General features: G+C 44.8%; 2 long non-coding RNA genes and 1 other non-coding gene across 3 annotated transcripts in view; 1 reads left to right on the top strand and 2 right to left on the bottom strand.

Moving 5' to 3' along the window:
* Positions 1-3363, bottom strand: part of LOC126295412 (uncharacterized) — a 50912-nt gene extending 47549 nt beyond the window's left edge. The window contains exon 1 of the long non-coding RNA XR_007552485.1: positions 3269-3363. This is a non-coding gene — a long non-coding RNA (uncharacterized LOC126295412). The remainder of the gene's footprint in view (positions 1-3268) is intronic.
* A 7170-nt stretch (positions 3364-10533) lies between these two features.
* LOC126295413 (uncharacterized) overlaps positions 10534-25099 on the bottom strand; it is a 129264-nt gene continuing 114698 nt past the window's right edge. Inside the window, exon 2 of the long non-coding RNA XR_007552486.1 lies at positions 10534-11219. This is a non-coding gene — a long non-coding RNA (uncharacterized LOC126295413). The remainder of the gene's footprint in view (positions 11220-25099) is intronic.
* On the top strand, positions 21820-21891 carry Trnad-guc (transfer RNA aspartic acid (anticodon GUC)). The gene has a single exon. It is a non-coding gene; the product is annotated as a tRNA-Asp (tRNA).

The raw sequence follows: 25099 nt of genomic DNA, 5'->3' as shown, positions 1-25099 counted from the left end.
CTGTTCACTGTAATGTGACATGTTACCACATGGAGCGCTAGCATCGCTGCATTCTGTCATCTGTTGTGTTTTTATAAACATTGTGGGTAAACACAATTGGTGTGTGCCGACAATTACAAAATTAATAGAGATGTATGAAACTGATGAGGTGCTTTACAACGTGAGGCACGCTGAACACAAAAATAGATTACGAATATTGGAGACCTGACCTAACCTAACCTAAGCTAACCGAACCCTCTCCTGTAGCAAGGAATCGGAGTGTTACAATGAGCCTGTCTTCTGCAGATGTAGATCCTTGTGATATGAGGATATACTTCACTGAGCACATACACAAATGTATGCTCATCCATTCTTCAGTAATTGTTGTACGACTTGATGTCCTCCACATCAAGGTCACGTAACAAGTTTAGTTGAATGCTTTTACCGTGTTGTCATAAAACCCACTGCTTCATCCAGGTACGTTTCCTTTTTTTCCCCCACTTCTCTTCCGCATGTGCACACAGTGCAATTGGAGTACATACAACTGCGGCGGTAATAACAAGTTGTTGTCGTCAGCCATCTTGAACTTTGACGAAAAATATGATGACAGTGTAATACCCCTTCTAGCGCTACGTCAAAGATCTTTGTCAAATATATTTGACGGAATATTTGATCACACTTTTGATCAAATCTTTGGCAAAGAAATCTGATAGTGTAATACCGGCCTAAGGCAAAGGCAGACGCACTGACCACGTTCCATTTGAATGAACTTAATACAATTCCAGAGTGCGTGGATACACAAGCTTGCTTCTGCTTACTGTACACTGTTGCCATCTGTAGTCGGATAGGAAAATCAGGGTGGTGTCCAGCACTGTATGCAAGCCAGAACTGCACACCTCTCCTCTATGAGGTGAAACAGAAGTCCATGGAGTGTTTTGGTATCAGGAAGCCAAAGTCTTCAGCACCTCCCGCTATCGCATTAAGCTTGTTGTGAGCAGATGACACCACTTTGGACCAGCCATAACTGGCGGTTCATTGATCACTCGGTGAGGTGGCTCATAGAAACTGTAGCTCATTAAATATTGGTTCACTTTATAACGTTAATCAATGAAAGATTTACTTAACTGTAGCACACGGCCTGCCGGTGTGGCCAAGCGGTTCCAGGCACTACAGTTTGGAACTGCGCGACTGCTACTGAGAGGTGGCAGAAGCCCCATCTCATATTTCTATCTTACGATTTTCCTCTCTAATTGCATGCGGTGAAAAGTTGCTATTCCTTCACACGTGGACTTCCCACGCAGCATGTCTCGCCACCCGGGTGGTCCGGTGACAGGCGGGCTCTGCTGATCTTGAAAGGGTTAAGCCGACGGGTGTGAGGGAGTCGAGTGGATGCTTTCCAGACGCTGACATTGCCATAACAGCGGGGGCGACACGCCCACAGGGGCCTGACGGAGCGGCTGGGCTAATGATTCCGTTACTTCGCAGAAACTTAGCGAAAACACTTTCTGGAGGGCTACCAGCAAGGTGTGGGAATGACTTGTGTTCCCAGGCAGTCTTGGCGGGCAAATTCCCGCGTTTTCTGCCAAATCGTAACTATGATTGGCTTGCTCAGGGCATAGCTCCGTGACGTAGCAAAGTCGACGGAGAAATTGGCGCCAAGTATTTCCATTGGCGGAATGGTAGTGCTTCGGCAATAGAGTGGAATTTTGCGCTGATTGGAACGTTTAACCACGGCCACTGTCTTGGGGGCGGGAATGTTCTGTGTTCGGCTTGTAAAGGTGCTCTTGAGGGAGTCTGCTCTCGCCTTTTGGTCGGAGTAGGTTACAAGATTGAGCTCTCGCTGCTCTGGACAGCCTGTCTTCCGTTGGCTGTCTAATATACTTTCATTTAATTGTAATTGTTTGGCGAAGTTGCTGAAGTTTCGACTTTAACGTAACTTTCCGAGTACAGTTGGCAATTGAGCGTTCTGCATACAAGCGGCCTATGTTGTCCGTCTTGAGCAGTTTTGGCTAAAGTTGACTGTATCGGAGTTACTGTGTGACTTCGCTTGTTAAAATCACTGTACCGTCAGCGATTGTGTGGAGAGCCTTGATCGTTTCCTCAGAGGCGCATTTGTGTTGCTAGGGAGTCTTTAGTCTGGAACAACCAGACCAGGATAATTTGTTTCGGGCTATACTCACGACATTATCATCACCACGACGGGACGTAGAAGCAACCAGCCATCGCTTCCGGTACGCCAGATCGTGTCCTTGCAGTTAAGAAGACAGCTTGGTAATGTACGTCCGCAGGTCCGCCACATTAGGGAATTTTCCTAGGTGACAATCAGAGCTCAGCAGAGCGCGCCTGTTCCCATCTTTTCTAATGTGGTTCTGTCTTGGATGTTCATTGTCTGAGGTCTCACTACTGTAGCATCAATTAAGGTTGAGTTGGCTGGGTGTTTCTCTTAAGATTTGAGTTGCAAGGAACTGGCTCCACATACCACTAGATCATAAATGTCAGAATCTAGTTTACGGACAACTTCACCTTCACAGCATTTATTTGAATATCCAATTTGATGTATTGTAAATGTTTCGTGTGTTTTGTCTATTATTTTCAGTTTAGCCATAATAAATGAAATTGGTATTTGGGACAGATCTTTCCTTCTGTTGATCGGTATAGCAACCCTTTCATTTCTCACCACGTTACTGAAACTTTCCTTTATTTAATGTCTATCAAATTAAATTATTGCAGGTGCCAAACTCTTTTCTAGTCCACTTGCAGGGTCGATTATAGTCAGTTCGCGTTTCTTCTTAATCCACGTGCAACAGCAAAAGTCGGAGTTAGAATGGCGCGGGGGGGGGGGGGGGGGGGGGGAGCACATGAAGATTCTAGACGAATTTAGTGTTAAATACACTGCTAGCCCCAGCACCTCGCATTACGGACCCAGGTTCGAATCCTGCCTTGGGGATGGATGTGTGTGATGTGCTTAGGTTAGTTAGGTTTAAGTAGTTCTAAGTTCGATGACAGTGTAATACCCCTTCTAGCGCTACGTCACAGATCTTTGTCAAAAAAATAATGGCGAGAATATTTGATCACATCTTTGATCAAACCTTTGACAAAGAAATTTGATAGTGTAATAGCGGCGTGAGAGCGATCTGTCAAACACGTCTGACCGTTTACTGGGGTCCTTCAGAGTGTCCCTGTTGGCGCATCGCATCGCAGCTGCTAGCGGCGGCCCGTGGTCCCATTTGACGGGCCGGCTGTGTGGGCCGGTGCCTACGAAGCGCTGGCTGCGCTCCGCGGGTCGTACCTCTGCCTCCGGCGCAGCGAACGCGAGCAGGCCAGCATGTCGGCGTCGACGTGTGCGTCTCTGGTGCGGTGCGGTCGCCGTCGCGTCTGGTGCAGAGTGGACGCGAAGCCGGGGCCGGCAAGAGCGCGGGCGGCGCCCGGCACGCCTCGCTGGCTGCGCGGGAAACCAGAGACCGCCGCCCGCGGGCCGGAACCGCCCCCACACAATGGCGCGCCCGCCCCCGTCTTCACTGCGCCCGCCGTCGTACGTCGCGGGCTGCGCAACACCGTGTTCCTCGCCGCACTCTCGCCTTTCCCGTGTCGTGTGGTCTCCGGTTGCACGGACCGCCGTATTCGATTACACCCAACGAAATGGAAAGTCAACATATTCTGGGTAAATCTCACAAGGGAACCTCCCCATCGCACCCTCCTCAGTTTTAGTTATACATTGTTACAGTGGATAGGCCTTGAAAAACTCAACACAGATCAAGAAAACAGCAAGAAGTCGTGTGGAAGTATGAAAAAAATAAGCAAAATATACAAACTGAGTAGTCCATGCGCAAGATATGCAACATCAGCGGTAGAGTAATCTCAGGAGTGCCGTGGTCCCTTGACTAGCGTGAGCAGTTGCGGAACGAGAAGTCCTTCGTTCAACTCTTCCCTCGAGTGAAAAGTTTATTTTCGCAAAGTTATGATCCGTCCAGTGAACGCATTATTGTGGCCAAGATATATACGAAGCCCACACCTACTACAGTAGTACAAGTTTATATGCCAACTAGCTCTGCAGATGACGAAGAAATTGAAGAAATGTACGATGAAATAAAAGAAATTATTCAGATAGTGAAGGGAGACGAAAATTTAATAGTAATGGGTGACTGGAATTCGAGTGTAGGAAAAGGGAGAGAAGGAAACATAGTAGGTGAATATGGATTGGGGCTAAGAAATGAAAGAGGGAGCCGCCTAGTAGAATTCTGCACAAAGCATAACTTAATCATAGGTAACACTTGGTTTAAGAATCATGAAAGAAGGTTGTATACGTGGAAGAACCCTGGAGATACTAAAAGGTATCAGATAGATTATATAATGGTAAGACAGAGATTTAGGAACCAGGTTTTAAGTTGTAAGACATTTCCAGGGGCAGATGTGGACTCGGACCACAATCTATTGGTTATGACCTGTAGATTAAAACTGAAGAAACTGCAAAAATGTGGGAAATTAAGGAGATGGGACCTGGATAAACTGAAAGAACCAGAGGTTGTACAGAGTTTCAGGGAGAGCATAAGTGAACAATTGACAGGAATAGGGGAAAGAAATACAGTAGAAGAAGAATGGGTAGCTCTGAGGGATGAAGTAGGGAAGGCAGCAGAGGATAAAGTACGTAACAAGACGAGGGCTGCTAGAAATCCTTGGGTAACAGAAGAAATATTGAATTTAATTGATGAAAGGAGAAAATATAAAAATGCAGTAAATGAAGCAGGCAAAAAGGAATACAAACGTCTCAAAAATGAGATCGACAGGAAGTGCAAAATGGCTAAACAGGGATGGCTAGAGGACAAATGTAAGGATGTAGAAGCTTATCTCACTAGGGGTAAGATGGATACTGCCTACAGGAAAATTAAAGAGACCTTTGGAGAGAAGAGACCCACGTGTATCAATATCAAGAGCTCAGATGGCAACCCAGTTCTAAGCAAAGAAGGGAAGGCAGAAAGGTGGAAGGAGTATATAGAAGGTTTATACAAGGGTGATGTACTTGAGGACAATATTATGGAAATGGAAGAGGATGTAGGTGAAGACGAAATGGGAGATACGATACTGCGTGAAGAGTTTGACAGAGCACTGAAAGACCTGAGTCAAAACAAGGCCCCCGGAGTAGACAACATTCCATTGGAACTACTGACGGCCTTGGGAGAGCCAGTCATGACAAAACTCTACCAGCTGGTGAGCAAGATGTATGAGACAGGCGAAATACCCTCAGACTTCAAGAAGAATATAATAATTCCAATCCCAAAGAAAGCAGGTGCTGACAGATGTGAAAATTACTGAACTATCAGTTTAATAAGCCATAGCTGCAAAATACTAACACGAATTCTTTACAGACAAATGGGAAAACTAGTAGAAGCCGACCTCGGGGAAGATCATTTTGGATTCCGTAGAAACGTTGGAACACGTGAGGCAATACTGACCCTACGACTTATCTTAGAAGCTAGATTAAGGAAGGGCAAAACTACATTTCTAGCATTTGTAGACTTAGAGAAAGCTTTTGACAATGTTGACTGGAATACTCTTTTTCAAATTCTAAAGGTGGCAGGGGTAAAATACAGGGAGCGAAAGGCTATTTACAATTTGTACACAACCAGATGGCAGTCATAAGAGTCGAGGGACATGAAAGGGAAGCAGTGGTTGGGGAGGGAGTGAGACAGGGTTGTAGTCTCTCCCCGATGTTATTCAATCTGTATATTGAGCAAGCAGTAAAGGAAACAAAAGAAAAATTTGGAGTAGGTATTAAAATTCATGGAGACGAAGTAAAAACTTTGAGGTTCGCCGATGACATTGTAATTCTGTCAGAGACGGCAAAGGACTTGGAAGAGCAGTTGAACGGAATGGACAGTGTCTTGAAAGGAGGATATAAGATGAACATCAACAAAAGCAAAACGAGGATAATGGAATGTAGTCCAATTAAATCGGGTGATGCTGAGGGAATTAGATTAGGAAATGAGACACTTAAAGTAGTAAAGGAGTTTTGCTATTTAGGAAGTAAAATAACTGATGATGGTCGAAGTAGAGAGGATATAAAATGTAGACTGGCAATGGCAAGGAAAGCGTTTCTGAAGAAGAGAAATTTGTTAACATCGAATATAGATTTAAGTGTCAGGAAGTCATTTCTGAAAATATTTGTTTGGAGTGTAGCCATGTATGGAAGTGAAACATGGACGATAACTAGTTTGGACAAGAAGAGAATAGAAGCTTTCGAAATGTGGTGCTACAGAAGAATACTGAAGATAAGGTGGATAGATCACGTAACTAATGAGGAGGTGTTGAATAGGATTGGGGAGAAGAGAAGTTTGTGGCACAACTTGACTAGAAGAAGGGATCGGTTGGTAGGACATGTTTTGAGGCATCAAGGGATCACAAATTTAGCATTGGAGGGCAGTGTGGAGGGTAAAAATCGTAGAGGGAGACCGAGAGATGAGTACACTAAGCAGATTCAGAAGGATGTAGGTTGTATTAGGTACTGGGAGATGAAGCAGCTTGCACAGGATAGAGTAGCATGGAGAGCTGCATCAAACCAGTCTCAGGACTGAAGACAACAACAACAACATGATCTGTCCGTGCGATCATTGACGTCTCTGTTCACTGTAATAAGTTTAGTGTCTGTGTTTTGCGACCGCACCGCAAAACCGTGCGATTAGTAGACGAAAGGACGTGCCTCTCCAATGGAAACCGAAAGCAATTGATCGCAAGATCATAGGTCAACCGATCCCTCCACAGGAAAACACGTCCGACACATTCTATACGATACTGGTGTAGGCATGTGCGTCCCATGACAGGAATATGCTGTCGACCCACCTAACTTGTACACATGGCCAATGCGTAAAAAGATCCTTCTACCTTGCCCGATTCAAGTTTTCCTGTGGATGTGATAATCGCTCCCACGAAAGTGATGAAAACTTAAGAGTTTGTCACATAAACTTCAACAAATGAATGCAACAGTTTCACAGTCGCACAGTTTTTTCCTGTGCTCTGTCAAAACATATGTTTTTAACGTTTTCAAATTTTTCGGGTGCAGACCGTCAAATCCTGCATATGTCCAAGCAAATCTGACCACGTCCTGCAATTTTGGAGAGCGAACTTGATTATGTGTCAGTGGCTGAACTTCGATAATTGACACACCATCACGGACAAATAATAATTGTCTGAAAATAAAAAATTAAACTTTTCACTCGAGGGAAAACTTGAACAAAGCCCTCTGATTCCGCAGCTGCTCGCGCTAACCACGGGACCACGGCGCTCCTTAGCTCACTCAATCCTTGATGTTGCCTATCTTGCACATGGACTACTCAGTTTGTATAGTTTGCTTATTTTTTCGTTGTTCCACACAACTTCTTCCAGTTTTCTCGATTGATCTTTGTTCAGTTTTTCAAGCCCTATCCACTGTGACAACTTATGACTAAATCTGAGGTGGGTGTGATGGGGAGGTTCCCTTGTGAGATTTATCCAGAATATGTTGACTGTCCATTTCGTTGAGTTTTGCCATTCGTGCACCCAGGTTCATCGTCAATTATACTATCGCACGCGCTCCTGTCTGTGAAGCACCGTCAAGTGTAACCGCAGCCACGGTCTCCGAGCTGATATTCCGTGCTGCTGCAAACGTCGTCGAACTGTTCGTGCAGATGGTTGTTGTCTTGAAAACATCCCCATCTGTTGTGCCAGGAATAGAGACGTGGCTGCACGATCTGTTACAGCCGTGCAGATAAGATGCCTGTCATCTCGACTGCTAGTGACACGAGGCCGTTGGGATCCAGCACGGCGTTCCGTATTACCCTCCTGAACCCACCGATTACATATTCTGCTGACAGTCATTGGACCTCGACCAACGCGAGCAACAATATCGCGATACGATAAACCGCAATCGCGATAGGCTACAATCCGACCTTTATCAAAGTCGGAAAGGTGATGGGACGCATTTCCCCTCCTTACACGAGGCACCACAACAACGTTTCACCAGGCAACGCCGGTCAACTGCTGTGTATGAGAAATCGGTTGGAAACTTTCCTCATTTCAGCACGTTGTAAATGTGGCCAGCGGCGCCAACCTTGTGTGAATGCTCTGAAAAGCTAATCATTTGCATATCACAGCATCTTCTTGCTGTCGGTTAAATTTCGCCTCTGTAGCACATCTTCGTAGCGTAGCAATTTTAATGGGCAGTAGTGTATTTCAGAGCACACCGTTCAAAGCCAATTAGTGAACATCTAGCTCCACATGACACGGCTCCCGTTACCGCGTTGAACGACACACATCGTCAGTTGCGATTACAGTTGGCACTGAATGACTGCGTTCTCACCGTGCATCGCAACAAAAGTGAAACCTGCCGAATCAGTCACATTTCTTGTTGCCGCAGGTCAATGGTTGTGCCATTCCACGCCATCAACCAGGCGAATCGTTGCTTGAAATGTGCTCCGTGCCACAGATGAAGGAGAGCGAGGGCAGTGGGCTACACTGAGTCCTGCTTCTATGGTGCCTATGGTAGTAGTCGAAGACAGCAGTGAACTATGAAACTTCCTGGCAGATTAAAACTGTGTGCCCGACCGAGACTCGAACTCGGGACCTTTGCCTTTCGCGGGCAAGTACTGGCAGCAGTAAAGCTGTGAGTATCGGGCATGAGTCGTGCTTCGGTAGCTCAGATGGTAGAGCACTTGCCCGCCAAAGGCAAAGGTCCCGAGTTCGAGTCTCGGTCGGGCAGACAGTCTTCATCTGCCAGCAAGTTTCATATCAGCGCACACTCCGCTGCAGAGTGAAAATCTCATTCAGCAGTGAACTAGGTGAACATTACTGTGGACCACCTGTATCTGCTCATGGTTGAAGTCCTCTGACGGCGATACCAGCTTCCAGCAAGAAAACTGTCAGCAACACAAGGTCAGAATCGTGCTGCAGTGGTTTCAGAACCATGATAATGAACTCGCATTGATATCTTAGCGCCGGCCGGCCGGATGTGTGTGATGTCCTTAGGTTAGTTAGGTTTAATTAGTTCTAAGTTCTAGGCGACTGATGACCTCTGAAGTCCCATAGTGCTCAGAGCCATTTCATATCTTAGCCAGGAAACGTAGCTACTGGAACATACACTATGTGATCAAAAGTATCCGGACACTCCCAAAACCATACATTTTTCATATTAGGTTCATTGTGCTGCCACCTACTGCCAGGTACTCCATATCAGCGACCTCAGTAGCCATTAGACATCGTGAGAGAGCAGAATGGGGCGCTCCGCGGAACGTACGCACTTCCAACGTTGTCAGGTGATTGGGTGTCACCTGTGTCATACGTCTGTGCGCGACAGCTCCACACCCCTAACCATCCCTGGGTCCACTGTTTCCGATGTGACAGTGAAGTGGAAACGTGAAGGGACACGTACAGCACAAAAGCGCACAGGCCGACCTCGTCTGTTGACTGGCAGAGACTGCCGACAGCTGAAGAGGGTCATAATGTGTAACAGGCAGACATCACACAGGAATTCCAAACTGCATCAGGATCCATTGCTCCACTATGACAGGTGGGAGTTCAGAAAACTTGGATTTCATGGTCGACTAGCTCCTCATAAGGCACCCATCACGCCAGTAAATACCAAACGACGCCCTCGCTTGGTGTAAGATACGTAAACATTGGATGATTGAACAGTGGGAAAACGTTACGTGGAGTGACGCATGACGGTACACACATCCGATGGCAGGGTGTGGGTATGGCGAATGTCCGGCCATCGTCATCTGCCAGCGTGTGTAGTGCCAACAGTAAAATTCGGAGGCGGTGGTGTTCTGGTGTGGTCGTGTGTTTCATGGAGGGGGCTTGCACCCCTTGTTGTTTTGCATGGCACTATCACACCACAGGCGTTTTAAGCACCTTCTTGCTACCCACTGTTGAAGGGCAATTCGGGGATGGCGATTGCATCTTTCAACACGAACGTGCACCTGTACAGCCTGTGGCGGCGTGTTTACACGACAATAACATCCCTGTAATGGACTGGCTTGCACAGAGTCCTGACCTGAATCCTACAGAACGCCTTTTGGGGTGTTTTGGAACGCCGACTTCGTGCCAGGCCTCACCGACCGACATCGATACCTGTCCTCAGTGCAGCACTCCGTGAAGATTGGGCTGCCATTCCCTAAGAAACCTTCCAGCACCTGACTGAACGTATGCCTACGAGAGTGGAAACTGTCATAAAGGCTAAGGGTGGGCCAACACTATACTGAATTCTAGCATTACCGGTGGAGGGCGCCACGAACTTGTAACTCATTTTCAGCCAGATGTCCGGATACTTTTGATCATATAGTGTATGTCGAGCGCCAGCTGCGTGCCCACAAACCACCGTCTCCTAATTTGCAAGAATTTAGTTACCTATGAGTGGACATGCCGTGTGTCATACTTCTGGAAACAATATCAGGTACTTATAGAATCCATGGCAAGGAGAATCGCTGCTGTTTTCTGTTTGAAAAGTGGACCAACACGCAATAATGCTTTGGCTAATACATGTATGTACTATTCCCTTACCTCAAGATATGATCAATGAATCGCACAGTGCAATGATTTTCATTTTTATTTTACAGTACTTGATTACATCGAAAGCGGAACTAGAATTACAACGCGTGTAGAAAGTGTCTTTGAGTATCGGACATTGTCTTTTCTGCGATAATACCTGTTGGTAATGATACACTGGGCTGATACTTGTTGAATCATAACAGAACACAAAGCCATGGGAAACTAATGTTACTATTTCAGCAGAGCGCACCAGTGTTTAGCTGACTGCTTTACACATATCGCAGATAAAATACAAAATATTCTCCTGATGCAGACATGCAAGATACGCCCAGCCTCTACACTTTGTACGCAGCACCCAGTCTTCTTCAAATGACTCCTGACACATAATGCCTTTTCAGTCTCCTCGGTGGACTCCTTATTTCCAGAAAATTTCAGTTTCCTTCGCCGCTTTTTAAATGAATTTCCACCGGCCACCCACGAGTGCTTATTTTACTTTGGAACACCCGATCTATGATCAGCTTTGTTTCTCTCTGTTTAAGACTTTATTTTTTCTGCATTTAATTGCTTGTCCATCGTGCAGATTTTTTTCTTTTGTAATTGTTGAAAACGTTTCAGCTGTTTCCCACGCGGTCATTTTGTTAGATGTAGCCTTGCTCACAGCCTTTTTCATGCTCTCTTCATTCCATTTTCCTCTTAATTTGTTTCTCATTTTCTGCTATTTCGATCTGAAAAGAAGTAAGAAGAATAAAACATAATTTAAAAATCGAAATTACGTCAGGAATAGTAGAAGACAAAAGAGTGGTCGGTACTCCACGCCAAACACGCAGAAGTACCTAGTCATGTTGTGTGTTCTCTTACATAAATTATCATAAAACCCTTGTTACGTGTAATTCTTTACATATACACACTAGCCATTAAAATTGCTACACCAAGAAGAAATGTAGATGATATACGGGTATTCATTGGACAAATATATTATACTAGAACTGACATATGATTACATTTTCATGGAATTTGCGTGCATAGATCCTGAGAAATCAGTTGCCAGAACAACCACCTCTGGCCGTAATAACGGCCTTGATACGCCTGGGCATTGACTCAGAGATCGGATGAAGTGTACAGGTACAGCTGCCCGTGCAGCTTCGACACGATACCACAGTTCATCGAGAGTAGTGACTGGCGTATTGTGATGAGCCATTTGTTCGGCCAAGATTGACCAGACGTTTTCTATTGGTGAGAGATCTGGAGAACGTGCTGGCGAGGGCAGCAGTCGAACATTATCTGTATCCAGAAAGGCCCGTACAGGACCTGCAACATGCGGTCGTGCATTATCCTACTGAAATGTAGGATTTCGCAGGGATGGAATAAGGGTAGAGCCACGGGTCGTAACACATCTGAAATGTAACGTCCACTGTTCAAAGTGCAGTCAGTGCGAACAAGAGGTGACCGAGACGTGTAACCGATGGCACCCCATACTATCAAACAGGGTGATACGCCAGTATGGCGATGACGAATACACGCTTCCAATGTGCGTTCACCGCCATGTCGCCAAACACGGATGTGACCAGCATGATGCTGTAAACAGAACCTGGATCCATCCGAAAAAATGACGTTTTGACATTCGTGCACCCAGGTTCGTCGTCGAGTATACCATCGCAGCCGCTCCTGTCTGTGATGCAGCGTCAAGGGATACGGCAGCCACGGTCTCCGAGCTGATAGTCCGTGCTGCTGCAAACGTCGTCGAACTGTTCGTGCAGACGGTTGTTGTCCTGCAAACGTCCCCATCTGTTGACTCAGGGATCGAGACGTGGCTGCACGATCCGTTACAGCCGTGTGGATAACATGCCTGTCATAACGACTGCTAGTGATACGAGGGCGTTGGGATCCAGCACGGCGTTCCGTATCACCCTCCTGAACCCACCGATTCCATATTCTGCTAACAGTCATTGGATCTCGACCAACAGGTGCAGCAATGTCCCGATTTGATAAACTGCAATCGCAATAGGCTACAATCCGACCTTTATCTAAGTCGGAAACGTGATGTTACGCATTTGTCCTCCTTACACGAGGCACCACAACAACGTTTCACCAGGCAACGCCGGTCAACTGCTGTTTGTGTATGAGAAATCGGTTGGAAACTTTCCTCGTGTCAGCACGTTGTAGGTGTGGCCAGCGGCGCCAACCTTGTGGGAATGCTCTGAAAAGCTAATCATTTGCATATCACAGCATCTTCTTCCTGTCGGTTAAATTGCGCGTCTGTAGCACTTCATCTTCGTGGTGTATCAATTTTAATGGCCAGTAGTGTGTGAGTACATGGATTTTGGCGTTATCACTTACCTTAAAATGGAGTACCTCGAGCCTCGAGATATCTTCCGTGACCTAAGAGCTACAGGAACACCATCAGCCAATCAGAACGGACAAAGTACTGATAACAGTAAGAGGATATACGACTCCTGTGCACTTGGATACACAAGCTTGCTTCTGCTTGCTGTACGCAGCTGCCATTTGGAGGCGGAAAGGCAAATCACACTGGTAGCCGGTACTATGTGCTGGCCAACATTGCGCGACTCTCTCCTACGAGGTGAACCAGAACTCCATGGACAACCTTTCAGGGGTATTTCAGGGATATCGTACCAGGAACTCAAAGTCTCCAAGCTGTGGCGTCATTGATTGCTCAGTGACGTGGCACATAGGAACTGTAGCTCATGAAATAATGTTCACTTTATAACGTTAATCAAAACTAGATTTACTGAACTGTGACACACTTAGGTGACAAAAGTCACGGGAGACCTCCTAGGACCGTCTTTCTGATCAGCGCTGTGCACCAACTCGACGCGGCTTGAAATCCACAAATCGTTAGAAGTCCCCTGCACAAATATTGAACCTTGCTACCTCTATAGCCGTCCATAACTGAGAAAGTGTTGCCAGTGGAGGATTTTGTGCATCAAATGACCTGTAGATTATCTCCCTTAAGGGGAGGTTTACTGTCTTTGGCCCGAAAAAAGCATGTTCTGCGATTTTTTTTTCTCGGGATGTGTTATAGATATCAAATTTAGTCAAAATGTTTATTGATATTTCCTCTACAAAATGGAATTTTTTCGACCGGAAATGTCGAACAAGAAAGGCGGAAGTGCTGTCGGAACGAAACAAAATTTCGCTGTAGACCTCCGCGCGCGGTATGTCACAGGTCAGCCGGCTCGTCTGAAATCAAAATTGAGTTGACGTTAGCGAAGTGTATAAGACTCATTTGGAGTTGTACCTCGCTTAAGTTATTTGTACCACAGGGAACAAAATGGCGGCCATTATGTAAGGTGTCAGGCAAATCCAACACTTTCCTTGAAAACCCTGACATGATAAGCAAATCCAGTAGTATGTCACATAGCTCCGAATAAATCGTGACATTAAATTAATCAAAGTAATACGAGTAACGAGTGAGCAAATGGAACACCACAGACTAACACAAGAATGCCTGAATGCATATCGTACCTTCCCACCGTGAGACCGACGCAGTTCCAAGGGGAGAAACGAGAACAGAAGCCGAGAGCAGAACCGTGTTAAGCTAGAAGGCCCTCCGATAAGGGACGGACTGGACACCCACGTCGCCAGCCTACCTCTAAGACTACCACCCGCACGTTTTAGCATGAGGCTTTTTTGCGTCTCTGTTACGTCAAGGACCACCCCCCCCCCCCCCCCAGCCCGTGTTAAAAGCTAGAGCCCTCCAGAAAAACAGTATAAGATCTTACGATAACACAAAAAGCGCCACTACCACACGAAAGTTTTAGCGTGAGACTTTTTCGCGTGCCTGTTACATTAGGACCACCCCCAGCCCACGTTAAAAGATAGAGCCCTCCAGAAGAACACTATAGATTTAAAAACATTGCCCCACCATGAAAAGTATAACGTTTCTGATTGGACAACCAGAATTTTTGTAGGCGGAGCTTAAGGTTAACATTGAGACCCTGATTGGTCAGATGAAAACACAGCCAGATAGTTTTTTTTTAACCAACTTCGGTAAATTGTAGTAAGGAGAAGTTAGGAGAGAGTTGCTTCCGGGATGGCGAGGTGAACGGAGCTGTGCTGCCCGCCGCTGCCCTGACGCTGCCTAGTAAACACCGACAAGGTAATGAACGCACGCGATGCCGCATTTTTGAGCGCATAAGGCTTCACTCAGAACTGCAGAAGTCTCATCTGTTACACCCCATTTTTGCGTAATACTAGTGTCGATCGTATATTAAAGCTCATGATGTTCACATTTGCCACTTGAAGTAAAAATCTGAAACGCGATGATTTTTCTGTTATAAAGTTATTGAGAAGCCACATCAGCCACTGTAATTTACGACAAGTTAGATAAGTAATTGAAGATAATAGAGGGTGACTGTAGACCATTTTTATAGTTTTCTCTCTTGTGAAACTTGATTTAAACCTAGATTACAGATGCCATAGGTCATCCTTCGATCCATTGTAGAACTTGGAAACCCATTCAGGGAATATTCGTTCACATTTTTGTTGAACGCAGTTGATTTTTACCATCCTGTATTAAAACATTTCCTTTTATCAATAGTGCAATTTATAAACGATGTTTTGTGAGTAGAATAAAATTTCCAATGGTAAACGTAACTGCTTTTTCGACGTTATTTTACCAGCTAACTAAAAATAGGAAAGCCTTGAACCCCTTCCACTAACTTTAGTTAGTATTAAGATTCTTTTACAGGGAGTGCAGTGGAGCTGACGCTGAGATCATTAAGTATTTGGTTACATCGTCGCTAGTCTCACTGAACTCTTCTGAATTCTACATGTCATGTGTGGTCTGGCGTCTCCTTACCAGCAACAGGTCCCAGGTTCAAACTAGTCAATTCCCTAAAAAAACACGCTCAGAGCGTCGTTGCGCGAAAGTGGTAGGGAGACACGATATAGAACAAACAGACACCACCATGAATGTTTAGAATTTGAAGAAAAATAGCGTTTTCTTCATCTATTTTTGGACTTCGTCGGCCAAGTAAAAATATTTATAGTTGATGGAGCGGAATAAAAATGGTACAACTCCTACACAATTTACTTAGCTTCGTAGGAAACAAAGAATCGTGCCAATGGGTTCAGTAGATTAGAAGTTACCACACCGCGCGATAAAAAGAAAGTCATTTCGAGAAAAACGCGTTTGAAGTTTTGACTACATATAAATGCAATATTACACAACGTACGTCCAATCTGCTACTCCGAGTCCACAAACCAGTCCTTCCTCTTCCTCACAGAGGGCGTTCTGCTCGATCTGGGCCATCCTCCGCTGCTCCAGAGCCGCTCGTACGACCTGTGACCAGCGGTTCTCGGCGGCTCGAATCCGGCGGTCGTCCGAATGTTTGGCGAACTGCGTCGAATAGAGTCCCAGGGTGACGACGTCCGTCGCTGTCACGGCCTTCAGAATTGCTGAATACCCTTCGTTGGAGCCGCCTGGAAAGTGGCAATCTCCACAGTCTTCGCACCAGAACGCAAATGCTTGGGGTCTAACTTCCAAACACACGCGTTCAAACTTTCATTTGAATTTTGTGTGTTTCCTCCCAAGCAGCGGTACACCAACTCGTCCTCCGAAATAAAAAAAAAAAAACAGGTGCGTTAAAATGCCGATTTCAGGCAGGTGCATTTTTTGTTCAACCGTGAATAACAAACATTTCCGTTCCGTATTCGGAAAAACAGTCTCAGGGGCGGATTCTAAACACTTTTATGGATCCAAAAACGCAATTTAAAAAAAAATCTATTTTTCGAAGTAAAAGATAGTAAACTTCCCCTTAAATGTTACATGCGTTTCATCTTGAATGATGTGGATGGTCAAATAATTCTCCCGAACTGTCCAGGATGTTCTGATATAGCACAATGTCATCCATAAAAATTCCATTCTTGTTTGGGAATATAAAGCCCATGAATGGATGCACATGGTCTCCAAGTACCTGAACGTAAGCATTTTCAGACAGTGATCACATCACAACAATATGGCGACATAACCACCTTGCACAGTGTCCTGTTGACAACAGGGGGCCGCGGTTTCGTGAGGTCTGCGCCACACACTAACCCTATTACCAACTGAAATCGGGGTTCATCTGACCAGACCACGGTTTTCCAGTCGTCTAGAGTCCAACTTATACGGTGCTGCAGGCGAGTTTGAAAAGTCCGTGCAAAGTCCGACAGACAGCACCACCGGCGCGTATCGAGGTCATGTTTAGTTAGTAGCATCTTTGGAAAGAACGCACACCAAGTTTCAGCCATATTTGTCTATTTCTTTGTGTTTGGCATTCGTGTGAACCAAGGAAGTCGAGTGATTGTCAAAAATGGACAAAGAAGAATTTCGTGTGCTGATTAAACATTACTTTATGAAAGGCAAAACGCCTCAGGAAACTGAAGAGAAGCTTGATAAACATAGCGGTGAATCTGCACCTTCGAATAGAACAGTTTATAAGTGCTTTCAAAGTTTTCGGAGTGGCCATATGGGCACAAGTGATGCTGAACGTTCTGGACGCCCTGTGGAGGTCACGACTCCAGAAATCATTGATAAAACCCGTGATATGGTGACGGGTTACTGAACTGTTAAGGTGCGTCAGTTTGCTAGTCCTGTAGGAATGTCGAATGGACGGGTACATAATATTGTTGTTGTTGTGGTCTTCAGTCCTGAGACTGGTTTGATGCAGCTCTCCATGCTACTCTGTCCTGTGCAAGTTTCCTCACCTCCCAGTACCTACTGCAACCTACATCCTTCTGAATCTGCTTAGTGTATGAATCTCTTGCTCCCCCTCTACGATTTTTACCCTCCACACTGCCCTCCATACTAAATTGGTGATCCCTTGATGCCTCAGAACATGTCCTACCAACCGGTCCCTTCTTCTTGTCAAGTTGTGCCACAAACTTCTCTTCTCCCCAATCCTATTCAATACCTTCTCATTAGTTATGTGATCTACCCATCGAATCTTCAGCATTCTTCTGTAGCACCACATTTTGAAAGCTTCTATTCTCTTCTTGTCCAAAGTATTTGTCGGCCATGTTTCACTTCTATACATGGCTACACTCCATACAAATACTTTCAGAAAAGGCTTCCTAACACTTAAATCTATACTCGATGTTAACAAATTTCTCTTCTTCAGAAACGCCTTCCTTTCCATTGCCAGTCTTCATTTTATATCCTCTCTACTTCGACCATCATCAGTTATTTTACTTCGTAAATAGCAAAACTCCTTTAACACTTTAAGTGTCTCATTTCCTAACCTAATTCCCTCAGCATCACCCGATTTAATTTGACTACATTCCATTATCCTCGTTTTGCTTTTGTTGATGTTCATCTTATATCCTCCCTTCAAGACACTGTCCATTCCGTTCAACTGCTCTTCCAGGTCCTTTGCTGTCTCTGACAGAATTACAATATCATCGACGAACCTCAAAGTTTTTGCTTCTTCTCCATGAACTTTAATACCTACTCCGAATTTTTCTTTTGTTTCCTTTACTGCTTTCTCAATATACAGATTGCATAACATCAGGGAGAGGCTACAACCCTGTCTCACTCCTTTCCCAACCACTGCTTCCCTTTCATGTCCCTCGACTCTTATGACTGCCATCTGGTTTCTGTACAAATTGTAAATAGCCTTTCGCTCCCTGTATTTTACCACTACCACCTTCAGAATTTCAAAGAGAGTATTCCAGTCAGCATTGTCAAAAGCTTTGTCCAAGTCTGCAAATCCTAGAAACGTAGGTTTGCCTTTTATTAATCTTTCTTCTAAGATCAGTCGTAAGGTCAGTATTGCCTCACGTGTTCCAACATTTCTACGGAATCCAAACTGATCCTCCCCGAGCTCGGCATCTACTAGTTTTTCCATTCGTCTGTAAAGAATATGCGTTAGGATTTTGCAGCTGTGACTTATTAAACTGATAGTTCGGTAATTTTCACATCTGTCAGCACCTGCTTTCTTTGGGATTGGAATTATTATATTCTTCTTGAAGTCTGAAGGTATTTCGCCTGTCTCATACATCTTCCTCACCAGCTGGTATAGTTTTGTCATGACTGGCTCTCCCAAGGCCGTCAGTAGTTGTAATAGAATGTTGTCTACTCCCGGGGCGTTGTTTCGACTCAGGTCTTTCAGTGCTCTGTAAAACTCTTCACGCAGTATCTTATCTCCCATTTCATCTTCATCTATATCCTCTTCTATTTCCATAATATTGTCCTCAAGTACATCGCCCTTGTATAAACCCTATATACTCCCTCCACCTTTCTGCCTTCCCTTCTTTGCTTAGAACTGGGTTTCCATCTGAGCTCTTGATATTCATACAAGTGGTCCTCTTTTCTCCAAAGGTCTCTTTAATTTTCCTGTAGGCAGTATCTATCTTACCCCTAGTGAGATAAGCCTCTACATCCTTACATTTGTCCTATAGCCATGCCTGTTTAGCCATTTTGCACTTCCTGTCGATCTCATTTTTGAGACGTTTGTACTCCTTTTTGCCTGCTTCATTTACTGCATTTTTATATTTTCTTCTTTTATCAGTCAAATTCAATACTTCTTTTGTTACCCAAGGACTTCTAGCAGCCCTCGTCTTTTTACCTACTTTATCCTCTGCTGCCTTCACTACTTCTCCCCTCAGAGCTACCCATTCTTCTTCTACTGTGTTTCTTTCCCCCATTCCTGTCAATTGTTCCCTAATGCTCTCCTTGAAACTCTGTACAACCTCCGGTTCTTTCAGCTTATCCAAATCCCATGTCCTTAAATTCCCACCTTTTTGCAGTTTCTTCAGTTTTAAATTTTCATCTCCCTTCACTATGTCAATAATTTCTTTTATTTCGTCATACATTTCTTCAATTACCTCGTCATCTGCAGAGCTAGTTGGCATATAAACTTGTACTACTGTAGTAGGCAAGGGCTTTGTGTCTATCTTGGTCACAATAATGCGTTCACTATGCTGTTTGTAGTAGCTTACCAGCATTCCTATTTTTTTATTCATTATTAAACCTACTCCTGCATTAGCCCTATTTGATTTTGCGTTTATAACCAAAAGTCTAGTTCCTCATGCCAGAGAACTTCACTAATTCCCACGATATCTAACTTTAACCTATCCATTTCCCTTTTAAAATTTTCTAACCTACCTGCCCGATTAAGGGATCTGACATTCCACGCTCCGATCCGTAGAACGCCAGTTTTCTTTCTCCTGAAAACGGCATCCTCTTGAGTAGTCCCTGCCCGGAGATCCGAATGGGGGACTATTTTACCTGCGGAATATTTTACCCAAGAGGACGCCATCATCATTTAATCATACAGTAAATCTGCATGCCCTCGGGAAAAATTACGGCCCTAGTTTCCTCTTGCTTTCAGCCGTTCGCAGTACCAGCACAGCAAGGCCGTTTTGGTTAATGTTACAAGGCCAGATGAGTCAATCATCCAGACTGTTGCCCCTGAAACTACTGAAAAGGCTGCTGCCCCTCTTCAGGAACCACACGTTTGTCTGGCCTCTCAACAGATACCCCTCCGTTGTGGTTGCACCTACGGTACGGCCATCTGTATCGCTGAGGCATGCAAGCCTCCCCACCAACGGCAAGGTCCATGGTTCATGGGGGGGGGGGGGCGGAGGGGTGGTACATAATATTGCACATAAACATTTCGACGTGAGAAAACTACTCGCAAGGTGGATTCCGCGATTGCTCACACTTGACCAAAAACGGAATCTTGTGAAGTGTTGCAAGGATGATTTGCAGCTGTTCAGGAAGAATCCGCAGGACTTTTAAGCGTCGTTTCGTCACTGTGTATGAAACATGCATACATTACTGTACTCCTGAGACCAAACAACAATCTAAACAATGGATTGCCAAGGGAGGATCTGCACCAAAAGAGGCGAAGACCATTCCTTCGGGCTATGGCGACTGTCTTTTGGGATTCGCAAGGGATAATCCTCATCGACTATCTGGAAAAGGGTAGAACAATTATAGGTGAATATTATTCATCGTTATTGGACCATTTGAAAACCGAGCTGCAAGAAAAACGCCAGCGATTCGACCTCGAAAATGTCCTTTTCTATCACGACACTGCACCAGCACATACCTCAGCAGTTGTGGTCGCAAAGTTAATGGAAATAGGACTCCAATTCGTTTCACATCCCCCGTATTTTCCAAACTCGGCCCGTCGGACTATTATTTGTTCCCCAATTTGAAGAAATGGCTTGAGGGACAAAGATTTTATGCACATGAGGAGGTGATGGCAGCAACTCGGAAGGGATCGGCAAATTAGAACAGCGCTGGACGAAATGTACAAGTCTAAAAGGAGACTATGTCGAAAAATGAAAAAGGTTTACCCCAAACATGTAAGTAGTTCTTATTTTTGCACGGACTTTTCAAACGACCCTCACGGTATTACAAAACTGCAAAGCGATCACGGAAAGCATTTACTTCCACAAAATGTCTACGAGTATGTGTACAGACAGATCTGAAGTAGAACGACCACGTACAATTAATCGCGAGTAAGGCAGATGCCAGACGGAGATTCACCGGAAGAATCCTTACGAAATGTAGTCTGTGCACAAAGGAACTAGGTTACCAAACACTCGTTCGACCAATACTTGAATCTTGCTTATCAGTACGGTATCACTGCTAGACGGGACTGGTAGAGGAAACAGAGAAGATCCAAAGAAGAGTAGCACGTTTTGTTTCAGATTCGTTTAGTAAACACCAAAGTGTCACGCAGATGCTCATTCAACTCCAGTGGCAGACTAAAAGAGTGCATCACATTATGGTCTACGGTTAAAGTTTCGACAGCGTAAATTCCTAGAAAAGTCTGCCAATACATTCCTTCCTCCTCTTTGCGCAAACTATACGCGACTGGGACAGGAAAAGAGGAGAGGTAATGCTGGTACGCAACATATTCAGATTCAGATTCTCTATTGCTCATTCAGCGTTATTATATGCAATAGACTTCGTCAGTTCACTTAACCTATTAATTCTATAAAATAAAGTTTTACATATTTAAGTTGATATTGGGCATTTCTAAAAATTCTTCTAATGAATAGAACGAATTAGTTAACAAGAAGTTCTGTACATTTTGTTTCAATAATGAGTCAGGCTTGATTGACGCATTCTTAGACAATTTATTATATATTTTAATTGCTATATACTTATGACAGCGAGAGGCTTGCAGGGTATGGTGGTAGATTAATGAATCATCTCTTTGTATGCAGGCAGATGTGTGCAGTCGTGATACTCATTAAAAGGTCTGCGTTGTAGTACTACAGAGCCACCGCTAAAAGGAAAACGACGCAACGTATGCCATCAGAGCATGCGTAGCAGTACACGACAATTCTGAGTTAACGTGCGCGTCCTCGGTAGTATAGTGGTCAGTATCCCCGCCTGTCACGCGGGAGACCGGGGTTCGATTCCCCGCCGGGGAGATGCGATTTTTATATCGCAAGACTCACTCCAATCTTGTAGGTATGGCCCGAAATAGCATAAACTTTCCGCTGCACAAACTTAAAAATTGCTTCATCTTCCAAAGTAGCGTTAGTCTTCCAATGACGTCGTTATTTATGAATCTGGCCATCCTGCTTTAGTTCGTCTGCGTTGTTTCTCATTTTAACCCTTTCACTGAGCATTTACTCTCAGCAGCTCCCGTCCTGTGCGTGTTATTTTCACCTGGTGCGTATATATATATATATACTACTGTAGCAGTCTACCGTTATTATCGAGATAAAAATTGTCGGTGTAAATCGTTTCCTTTTTTTTAAATCTTTGTTCATAAATTCTTATTTTGTTCAAAAAAGGTACTTCATTAGGAGTGGCCACATGGGCACAGGTGATGCTGAACGTTCTGGACGCCCTGTGGAGGTCACGACTCCAGAAATCATTGATAAAGTCCGTGATGTGGTGATGGATGGCAGTAGAGTTAAGGTGCGTGACTTTGCTGGTGCTGTGGAAATGTCGAATGAACGGGTTACATAATATTGCGCATAAACATTTCGACATGAAAAAGCTATCCGCAACATGGGTTCCGCTATTGCTCGCACTTGACCGAAAGCGGAATCGTGTGAATTGTTGCAAGGATGGTTGGCAGTTGTTTAGGAAGAATCCACAGGTCTTTAAGCATCGTTGGATGAAACATCCATACATTACTATACTCCTGAGACCAAAGAACAATTCGTTACCAAGCGAGAATCTGCAACAAAAAAGGTGAAGACCATTCCTTCAGCTGAAAAGTTTATGGCGACTGTCTTTTGGGATTCGCAAGGGATAATCCTCATCGACTATCTGGAAAAGGGTAAAACTATGACAGGTGCATATTATTGATCGTTACTGTACCATTTGAAAATCGAGCTGCCAGAAAAACGCCAGTGATTGGACGGCAACTTTTTATCACGACAATGCACCAGCACACACCTGAGCTGTTGTGTCGCAAAATTAATGGAAATAGCATTGCAACTCGTTTCACATCCCCGTTATTCTCCACACTTGACTCCCTCAGACTACTATTTATTCCCCAATTTGAAGAAATGGCAGGCGGGACAAAGATTTTACTCAAACGAGGAGGTGATTGCAGCAACTAATAGCTATTTAGCATACTTGGAGAACTGCCATTATTCGGAAGGGATCCACAAATTAGAACAGCATTGGACGAAGTTTATATGTCTAAAAATGGAAAAATAAAGAAGGTACACCCCAAACACGAAAGTAGTTTTTATTTTTGCACGGACTATTCAAACGCCCCTCGTAGCAAAGGCACAAGTCTTCTGCGACAGCCATTTCTGCGGTTATTCCAGGCAGGGTTGCTGGCCTGTTGGCACTGACAACTCTATACAGACGCAGCTACTATCGGTCCCTAAGAGAAGGCTGTCCGCGACTGCTTTGTCCATGGTGAGACACGATGACTAAAATGTGGTATTCTCGGCACACTCGCGACTCTGTGGATCTCGGAATCTTGAATTCCCTGACGACTTCTGGAATGTCCCAAGCGACTAGCTACGATTCTCACTCCGTGTTCGAAGCCTGCTCATTCCCATCGCCCATAATCACTTAGGAAATCTTTTCATGTGAATCACATGACTACAGATGGCAACTTCGCCAATGCACTGCCCTTTTATACTGACAACACCTGTGCATGTGCATATCGCTGTACCATGGCGTCTGTCATCTGAGTGTATCTCCATTTTACTGAAAATTGTGCAAAACAGTGCAGATGTCCAGCTTCGTGTCTTGTTTCCATTCGGTCACGGCCCCTCCTGTTGACAAGAGTAACGCCCGCTTTAATTCGTCAAGTTTGCATGCATCTGTGCACGTTTCTGTTTGCAGCAGTGTAACCTGTGAGCTAATAGTGGTACACAGCAGGCGACTCATAGGTATACTGATGGGGAGCTGGTCGATATGCACCTCGTCTGCGGGTTCGCCAAACGCAGTGGAAGACCAGCACACATTGGGATGTCTCTGCAATGACGCACACAGTACCCTATAGCCATTCTTTTGAGCAAGTAAACAACGCACTGGTCGATCTCTGGCCCCTATGCAAGCAGTTATTCGGCTTGGCGCAGACTGACAGATGTGTTGAGTTGTTTGATGTTCCCCTGGGTTGCTGATTTTCGGGACGCATGGCAGGCGACAGTAATCACTCTTCCGTTTGGCATCGCCATACACGTCTTTACTGGACTGCTCAGTTCGAAGCGGCACTCATCGCTGAAGACAGTTCTACTCCAGTCAATAAGATTCCAGGCCAAAATAGTGTCTGGAGACGCCTCGACTGGAGTACCATTTCTTTTCACAGCAGGACGTCTTCAGCTCTCATGCACGCCACCCTTTCAGCACAGCGGTATGTGGACGACGTTCTATGCACTGTCTTGTTTCACAGTCACAATTATTTCTATTTGATATCCGTGCTGCACGCATGAGCAGCATTCTAGAATGGCTCGTACAAATATTTTGTAAGAAATACGAGGGGCGTTTGAAAAGTCCGTGCAAAGTCCGAGAGACGGCACCACCGGCGCGTATCGAGGTCACATTTAGTTAGTAGGATCTTTGGAAAGAACGCACACCAACTTTCAGCCATATTTGTCTATTCCTTTGTGTTTGGCATTCGTGTGAATCAAGAGAGCCGACCGACTGTCAAAAAATGGACGAAAAAGAATTTCGTTTGGTGAGTAAACATTACTTTATCAAAGGTAAAACGCCTCAGAAGACTAAAGACAAGCTTGATAAACATTACGGTGACTCTGCACCTATGATCAGAACAGTTTATAAGTGGTTTCAAAATTTTCGGAGTAGCCATATGTGCACAAGTGACGCTGAACGTTCTGGAAGCCCTGTGGAGGTTACGACTCCAGAAATCATTGATAAAATCCATGATATGGTGATGGATGTCTGAAGTGTTAAGGTGCGTGAGATTGCTAGTGCTGTGGGAATGTCGAATGAACGGGTACATAATATTTTGCACAAACATTTGCACATGAGAAAGCTATCCACAAGATGGGTTCCGCGATTGCTCACACTTGACCAAAACGGAATCTTCTGAAGTGCTGCAAGGATGGTTTGCAGCTTTCAGGATGAATTTGCAGGACTTTAAGCGTCGTTTCGTCACTGTGTATCAAACGTGGATACATTACTGTACTCCTGAGACCA

The sequence above is a fragment of the Schistocerca gregaria genome, chromosome 11 (genome assembly GCF_023897955.1).
Source record: "Schistocerca gregaria isolate iqSchGreg1 chromosome 11, iqSchGreg1.2, whole genome shotgun sequence".
Taxonomy (NCBI): domain Eukaryota; kingdom Metazoa; phylum Arthropoda; class Insecta; order Orthoptera; family Acrididae; genus Schistocerca; species Schistocerca gregaria.
Note: the sequence above shows the minus strand (reverse complement) of the source record. Positions and strands in the feature narration are given on the sequence as shown.